We start from the raw sequence: 9,136 nt of genomic DNA, 5'->3' as shown, positions 1-9,136 counted from the left end.
TCCTACGGTACTCGACAAAGGCCCGACAAACATCCCAGGAGAAAGCTGAAGGCATGTGCCATATGCATATGTAATTTTAATATTCTAGGACTAATAACTGATATTTGGTAAATATTTTTAGAGAGTCTGTCGGAGCGCGAATATGCCCGCGAGACAAGCAAGTCAAGCAAAAACAACCCCGCGGTTTAGGGGTTAAAGGTTTTCTTGTGAAACATTGGATCCTTGTGATCCCAAAGACAAGGGAATGACCTTATTTTTCCAATGAGGGCAATTCTGCAGCCCTTTTCCATACCATCTGCCCGGGTGTCATCGTAGTTGCAATGTTGAATGAATGGTGAGATGTGTACAGTACTCCTTTCCCCAGCTTGGTGTGCTGCTCTATCAGCAGCCGCTCCCCAATGTAAACAACTGAATTATCGACATCATTATTTCACCCCTGCACGATATAAAAGGTGTTGAATACACCGCTTCCCTTCCGATCAGCGAAGTTAAGCAACGTTGGGTCTGGTTAGTACTTGGATGGGTGACCGCCTGGGAACACCAGATGCTGTTGGCATCCCTACGTGTCAAGTGGGGTTGGTGGAGGATTAGTGCCTCTCCCTGTAAAACAATTAACTCTAAGCCCTTGGCCACCCCGTTTGGGATACATGGCGTCTGGCAATGAATGAATGAATGAAATAATTAATAGTATATATAATGGAAAGTAAGAGACACTCTTGGAAGTAATTATAACTTTTTAAGAAATAAACAAAATACTGCAGTGTAGCCTTCAAGTTCTCCATTCAGCTCACTCTGCTGTTAGAGAAAACGTTTTGTTCCTGAGTCCGTGGGCAGGAATGAATTTGGACGGAATTCAGTTTTGCTAACGGAATCCTCGGTGGCTACCATGGTTTCCTGGGCAGTTACCACGAATTTGTCGGCAAATCATGATTTCAGGTACCGTGTGATACCCCCTTAAACCACCCAAGGTTACCACAAGACAGTTTGTAATGGAAATGAGTCTGATCTTTACACTGGAGTTTTCTCATGCATGGCTGAAACTGTTTCTTGTTTCACAGATAAGAAATTTGTGTCCCATAGTGGGTGAAAAGCTGACCTCTGACATAGGCTGATGATCTGGGTATTTTAATCTCATTAACACCAGGTTATATTATTCAAATCAACAAAACTCATAACCAGTACATACATTGATATATGCGGTTTGTGGTGTTATTAATGTGTTTTATCCCCTGGCCTTAGGGGACTGCTTTCACCCGTTTTTTTGCTGCTTGTTTGGAGTATTAAAGATTGATAACCATTATGGTAATTATATTTTATGAAATCACTGTGGTTTTCATGAAAAATTGACAAGAGGATATTAGAACATATTGTGTAGGAAATAATAGACTAAAGGTAATTCACTTGAGCTTGGCGGGTATTACTGTCCTTCTGCAGCTTGTTTCCCACAGTTCAATAGCAGAATAAGACAATACTAAGGCACTACATCCTTCCCATGGCACTACCTCGAGACTAATGCTATATTCTAGTGTTGAAATCTTGTCACAGTTCGCCGTATGAGATGGAAAGATGGCAGTATAACACCAAGTGAATGTGGACGGAGTATAGCAAAGAAGAAATACTGGGAGCCTTCTAAGGGCTGTATTGTAAGTGACGATGTAGGCTTCGTAGCACTTTTTACTCAGTGATTTATTGTGCACCTTACAGCATTATCTTGCGGGTTACTGATACAATGTATGTTGATATACTCGTATAAGCGATGTAAGCAGTTCAGCGGTGACTGTTTAAGTGCAGTATGCAAAATAAATCGATCAGGAAGAGGTACCACGAAGCCTTCTGTACTACTTAGAACACGCCACTATGACGATAAATCTGCCTGCCTTGGTATGAGGAAAATATAACAGCGTTGACAAAGCTTTATCCATATGAACTTTGGCGTAATGGTGATTGGTGAGTGGTGGATCTGATAGATTCTGTCTCTGTCTGTCTGTCTGTCTGTCTCTAAAATGTCATTTAACTGTCCCTCTTACTTTATCATCTTTAGCAAGGGTACCCCTCGTTGCCCAGGCCAAAAAGGCAAACATTCTAATCTTTTTTGTTCTGGTTAAGTCATTCTTTCTGCTCAAGAAAGACCATGTCCCGCTTATGTTTCTGACAGGGATTACAGTGTAAGAGGTCCAGGGACTTTTATTTCAGCCTTCGCACTCTAACACAGTCTTTGCATGCACTTGTTTATTAATACCGGTGCCCTCAAATGACCTCCAACTGATGACTTCAAATGGCCTCGGAGGTCAACCTTCCATAACCAGTGTCCGAACTGGAGATCATGTGAGTCTCCATGCCAAAATTTGGGCTTCTGGGTTCAGTCGTTTCAGTGTGTAATATTGGTGACCTCAAATGACCTCTGACCAGTGGCCTCAAATGACCTCAGTGGTCAACCTCACAGCCTATATCCGAACTACAGGTCATATGAGTGCTCATACCAAATATTGGGCTGCAGGGGTACCCGGCATTGCCCGGGCCAAAAAGGCAAACTCTACCGGTGACCAAAAATGACCCAGATCTTAACTTTGACCCCTAAAACCATCCTTGGATCAAACTGATTCAGAAAATATATGGGTCTGAGGGTCTCTGGCTCATGGTTTGGGTGTGATTGAAGGTTAAATAAACAATGCAGCTCGTGTGTGTGTGTGTGTGTGTGTGTGTGTGTGTGTGTCTATATCAATCTATCTATCTATCAGTCTATCTGTCTATATACCGTATGTTTGTGTGTGTGTGTGTGTGTGTGTGTCCATAGTTGATCAGTCTCTATATGGATAGGGTTATAAAACAGATACAAGGTAGGGCAGTGCATGTGGGAGCGGCCCTAGTGAGAGAGGGCAGCGTTTGGACACTGCTTGTACTGTTGTTTGCAGATAATACTGTGTTGTTAAGTGAAGACGAAGGGAAGCTGCAAGCTTGGTGGATGAATTTGGGAGTGTTTGTAAGAACGGAATCTAAAGGTGAATGTAGGGAAGAGTAAATTTATGGTCTTCGAGAGAAATGAAGTAAGTGAATGTACAGTGAGGTTGGATGAGGAGGAATTGGAAAATGTAAGTGCATTTAAGTACTTGGATAGTGTGACCAGTAAGGATAGAAGTTTAGAGGGTGAAGAGCTTGAAAGGGTACAACAAGGAAGAAAGGTTGCTGGTTCCTTGAAAGCAATGATAAGAAACAGGGAAGTGGGCATGGAAATGAAAAAGCTACTACATGACAGAATTATCATACCAACTCAAACGTATGGAAGTGAAGCTTGGATCTTGTTGGAAGGACAGAAGTCAAGAGTGACAGCAGTGAGAGTTATGTGAGAGGAGCATATGGAGTCACATGGAGAGACAGACTGACAAATGAGGAAGTGAAGAAACGTTGTGGTGTGGATGTGGATGTGGTAGGAAGCATTAGAAGAAACAAATTGAGGTGGATTGGCAATGTGGAGAGGATGCAGAATGAGAGACTGACGAGGAGAGTGTATGTGAGTAAGGTGGAGAGGGGGAGAGGTAGCGGGCGGCGGAGGATGGGATGGGGGGATGGTGTGGAGAAATATATGAGGGAGGTGGGTGTGAGGTGGGAGCAGGCCAGTGAAAAGGCGGGGGACAAGGTGACATGGAGGCGATTTGTTTGTGGCCACCCCTTACTGAATTGAGGCGTATGGCAATATATATATAGATAGATAGATATAGACAGATTGATACCGGTATATATATATATATATATATATATATATATATATATATATATATATATATATTTATATATATTGTTACATAGCCTGTGATTTCATCATCCTTTGTGTAATTTTAACGCACAGTTGCTGCATGTTTGATCACGAGCGTGTTCTGCCTCAGTCCCCCCCTTCTACCGTTATAGTAGAGTAAGTCGTTCTCTCTGTTATTCAGAGGGGGATTTTCAGCTTTTTGTCCCCATGGCTTCATTTGCGCGTCCTTCTTACAAGTTGTATCAAGCTCTCCTGGCCTCTATATAATGAGCTCAGTCTCTGCATCATGGCCACTTAGATCTGCTCCTCATTTTGTTCACATCTCTGTCCTCCCCTGTACAGATATTATTATTGTGAGTGCTCAAGAAATCTCCAAACATCTAGCAGCTGTGTGTAATTTGAGTATAACTGTTATTGCATTTTTTTCTTGTACTGTGTAGCATAAGGTTGATTCTTAGGCCTAGTGAGGTTTTTGATTAATGTTGGGTTATGTCAGTCATTTTTGATAATAGTTTGTATCTGTAATAATTTAACTGGCATTCACTGAGTATTATCTGGTATCTCATTTTATCAGGGCTGACTTAGATAAATTTACTCTTGCTAATTTCGTGTTAATAGAGGCTATTGCAGTTAACCATATATTTAACCTGTTTATTTGCCATTACATTATCCTTATGAGTCCTGAATGTTTTGTTGTTAGTTTGAGCATTAAACTTTAACTTGTAATTTTACCTAACTCTTTTGTTTTGAACCTGGAACTTTACGGGACAGTAGTGATTTTTAGTATTCTCACTTAAAGTGTACATCATCTTTCTCTGTTCCGTAACATAAATTTGGCGACCTCATATCAGGATATTCAGGATATTATCATAAGGATATTGCTTGATATTTTGTGACTGTTACTTATTAATTATGTCTACTATTACTACACTTGATGAAGCCAAAGATTTTTTGTCAAATGTGCAAACAGTGTGTGATATAGAAAACAGAACAAAGAATGAACTTAAGCTTGTTGCTCAACAATTGGGAATTGCTGTTCGCTCTCATCATTCTAAAGATCAAATTGTTGACATGGTTAATGAAAGCTTGTTTAATGTAACTCCTCCAAATGAGCAAACGCAGATTGAATTAGCTAAGTTACAGCTAGCCCTGCAGGAGGCTAAGGCTAAGGAGACGGAGGCCCGTTCTAAGGAGGCTGAGGCACAAGTTGAAATTGCTAGGATTCAGGCAGACCATGAGTATCGCATGAAACAAGGTGGAACTGGATCATGTAGCTCTGATGATTTTGATGTGGCTAAAAATGTTAAACTTGTCCCTCCTTTTAATGAATCTGATTTAACAAAGTATTTTCAGTTGTTTGAGAGGGTAGCTACAGGTTTTAATTGGCCCAAACAGAATTGGCCAGTACTCCTTCAAACTGTTCTCACCGGCAAAGCACAAGTAACTTATGCATCTTTGCCTCAGGATCAATCTGATAATTATGATGTAGTTAAGAGCTTGATTCTTAAGGCCTATGAGCTTGTTCCTGAAGCCTATAGAGTAAAATTTAGGACAACTTACAAGCAAGATAAGCAATCCCATGTTGAGTACGCAAAAATCAAAGAAGATCTGTTAGAGCAGTGGTTAAATTCTAAGAATGTGGATTCTGATTTTGACAAATTTAAGCAGATGATTTTGCTGGAGGACTTCAAAAGGTGTATTTATAAAGATGTAAGCCTATATCTTGATGAGAAAAGAATAGATAATTTGTCTGATGCTGCAGTTTTAGCTGATGAATATGTTCTCACTCACAAGAGATATTCTAGAGAAAAAGGGAAAGCTGAGAGTAAGTACGTTGCCTCTACTCAGAGTACTGTCACGGTGTTTTTATAATATCACGGGGTTTTTAAAATAATTGCTTAAATATTATTTAAATTGATAATAATATTCAATAATACTGAAGAGCAAGGACAATGATTGTCTTGCTACATCAAGCAACGATTACTTTACGCTGACTTGCTACGATTCTCTAAGAACGAGAATTTATAAACTTTCTCAACAGTACACAGCAGAGACTAATTACTCACATTTGCTGAATTACTGTACTGTTAGCCTCTGGAGAAAGTTACTTCACCCCTGACAATAAATAACTAATACTAACATCAGGTCCTTGCCGATGCTTAACTCCTATGGCACAACGGATTTTAAGTTAATACAACAAGACTGGTCTAAGTACCAGTTATGAATAGTAAAACGTTTATGCAAGCTAGGAGCTATATGGAAAATAAGCTTGATTTGGAGAAATGAAACAAGATCTTACTTTACACTGAGCTCAAGAAAGGAACTGTTAAATTTATTGATTACAAAAAATAAATTTAACGTTACAATTCAAATCAAATTAATGAGACGCACTCACTCACTCACACAAAAGCTAAATACTTACGCCTAGGAAAAAAACACCTTAACTAAACTCTTAAAACTAGGATTATACAAAAAGGAAATACCAGTCGATGAATGCTATGTATCACCCGAGGGGTGGGAGGACTGGATTAACTGTCTCAGTGGAGCTTGGGTGCTAGCGACCTCTCACACTTCTTGGAGCACAGGACCTTCCTCCGTCACAACAAACACTAGACTGAGTAAATCGTGGGAACAAAGGGGCAGCAGTAGGCCGCATTTTTCTAACGGTCAAGTGCAAGCAGGGGCGAACAATAAAGAAACAATAGTATCGCTCAGTACAGCACTTAGTGACGTGCATTAAATCGGTCACTTTTGAAAACAGTGACGAATGTTTTGAAAAGTATACCCCAAAATGGAGAGATAAACGGTTAACTGAGCGATACACAGTGAGTTTTCCACTAATAGTTCGTGGCTTCTCACAAAAGGGAAATGTCGCAAATTGATTCGTGACATTATGCCCTTACAAAATTAAATTTTTTCCTTATGGGAAAAAATTTGTGGATATATATATATATATGTACACATCCTAACTCATTCACACAAGATTCACACTTTGGTGTGTGTGCTATCCTGCTACAGGAGAAAGTCGCTGTCGCCAGTGAGCGAAAAAACCTCGTATTTACGTTAATAGAAGCAAGCTTGAGGGAAAAACTCCGTGACGACGGTGAAAATCCTGTACTCAAGTCAAACTGAGCGAAAAGTCGCTACATTTACACTGACAACTAATTGTTGTGTAGCGTGGTGTATGTAATACACGGTGTAGGTGTGACAGTTGTAGTGTTACTGTACCTATGTGTAAAATGACACAATAATAATAATATGACGACGACGAAGGCAGAGAAGAGGCGGCAGCGTGCGGCAGACGATCAGCTGGCCCGCACAGCAAAACTGCTACACCCATTGCTGAACCTGCAAAACCAATTGAGGTGGAGCATCAAAAGTGTCAATGGGACAAAATTTTATTATGTTACAATTACTCTCTGCCTAGCAGTCAGTGCTACGACGTACATTCGAGGTCGCCATCAATTATAGCACACAATTATGGTCAGCAAGTTGAGAATCCTTGTGCAAACTCGGGTCTTCCATAGCCTCGAACTGCACACGGGTCCTCAACCTGTGCCTTAACCTACAGTACTTATATTAATATCGGGAAGCTGAGAATCCTTGTGCAAACTTGGGTCTTCCATAGCCTCAAGTCGCCTCTGCGGAGTTCTCTCTCGAACTTCCCCCTTAACCTACAATACAATACTTATATTAGTACCGGGAAGCTGAGAATCCTTGTGCAAACTTGGGTCTTCCATAGCCTCAAGTCGCCACTGCGGAGTTCTCTCTCGAACTTCCCCCTTAACCTACAGTACTTCTATTAGTACCGGGAAGCTGAGAATCCTTATGCAAACTTGGGTCTTCCATAGCCTCAAGTCGCCTCTCAACTTCCCCCTTAACTTATGATTCATAATATGTATGTACAGGCCCTGGACATAATGTGTCCTGTGGGGCCAATGGGCGAGACGTCAGGTCTGCACCCACTTCACCACTACCCTGTCTCTCAACTGACTCAGAGATTACAGGTGTAGTTACAAATGGCACAGGAAGGGCATGTCCCTGATTAGTGGTGATACTTTGGCACACACTGCAAGAACGGACAAAACTATCTATGTCCTGTCCCATCCCTGGCCAGAAAAAGTCAGCTCGGATACGGCCCTGGGTCTTCCTTTTGCCCATGTGACCTCCTGAGACTGAACAATGTCCCCATTGTAACACTGCTAGGTGGTACTTGGAGGGAATGACAAACTGCAGTCGAACCTTGCCCTCGGGTGTTCGTGACTCACGGTAGAGCCGTCCTTGTTTACGAAGGAACTTGGCTCGACCTCCCCGTGAATACTTTATCACTCGACCCTTTTGTTTGTTCCGCACGGCAGCAAGTGTCGGGTCAGAATGTTGTTCTTGGACAACAAGTTGACTACACATCAGATCTTGCGGTGATTCAATGATCACTGGGGTGACACAGTCTGGAGCCTCAGTCATGGCTTGTGTTACCGCAGCAGCCGAAGTCTGAGTAGCGTCATCGGAGCAACTATCCTTGACTCCATTAATATTTCCAATGATGAGTTCAAATAAAGGTTCTGGCATGACAACCGCAAGTGTCGTACCAGTATAAAATGGAGATGCCACCTGGATACGTGCCTCAGGGAACAATCTCACTGATCCATCAATAAGATTTGCATGGATCTGTCGACCTGTATACTGCTCAGGCCGAACTAGACTCTGCTTGACAGAGCAACCTGAGGAACCATTGTCTCTCAGGACCTTCACTGGAATGTCTCCCACAAACCCTGGCTCAACAAGGAAGGTACTGTCACCTGTGGGAGGGCCTGTGGAGGAAGCAGCAAGCCACTCATGAGGCTGCTGAATTGATGTGGCAAACATTGTGCCTTGAGGGTTATATTGGGAAGATGGAACATTGGCCATCTGTGGAGGGGGGTTCACTGTCACTGTGGGACTAGTGAACTGTGGGGAAGTACCCACACTGGTAGGGACGTGACCACCAGGCTGCTGCTGAGGAATGAAGGCTGCATTCGCTTCCTGCCTCTTTTGAGCTGGTGGTGAAAAAGTTTGTCCCGACGGTCGGTTGCGTGGCTGATACTGCTGCTGATTAGGGTACTTGTTGTACCCCTTCCACTCAGGTTTCTGAGTGTTTTGCCCCTGGTCCTTCCACTGCGGTTTTGGACCTTGGCCATTATTCTGAGAATGGCCTTGGTGCTGGGATTCAGTCTGAGATGGCTTCCCAGACTTGGCAGTATCTTTTCTGCTCCAGGTGTTTTGCTTACGAGCTTGATACCCGTATGCAGTAAAGAATGCGTCAGCCTTTTCTGCCATTTGGCTGGCATCTTTCACCTGGCAGATCTTAAGCTGTGCTATGAGCTCAGCAGGCCACGACCTCTCTAG

At 42.3% G+C, this 9,136-nt stretch overlaps 1 pseudogene; it reads left to right on the top strand.

Moving 5' to 3' along the window:
- Positions 1–439: 439 nt before the first annotated feature.
- On the top strand, positions 440–556 carry LOC145398833 (5S ribosomal RNA; annotated as a pseudogene).
- Positions 557–9,136: the final 8,580 nt, after the last annotated feature.

The sequence above is a fragment of the Coenobita brevimanus genome, chromosome 46 (assembly GCF_032717465.1).
Source record: "Coenobita brevimanus isolate Jiangsu-jjx chromosome 46, ASM3271746v2, whole genome shotgun sequence".
Classification (NCBI taxonomy): Eukaryota; Metazoa; Arthropoda; class Malacostraca; order Decapoda; family Coenobitidae; genus Coenobita; species Coenobita brevimanus.
Note: the sequence above shows the minus strand (reverse complement) of the source record. Positions and strands in the feature narration are given on the sequence as shown.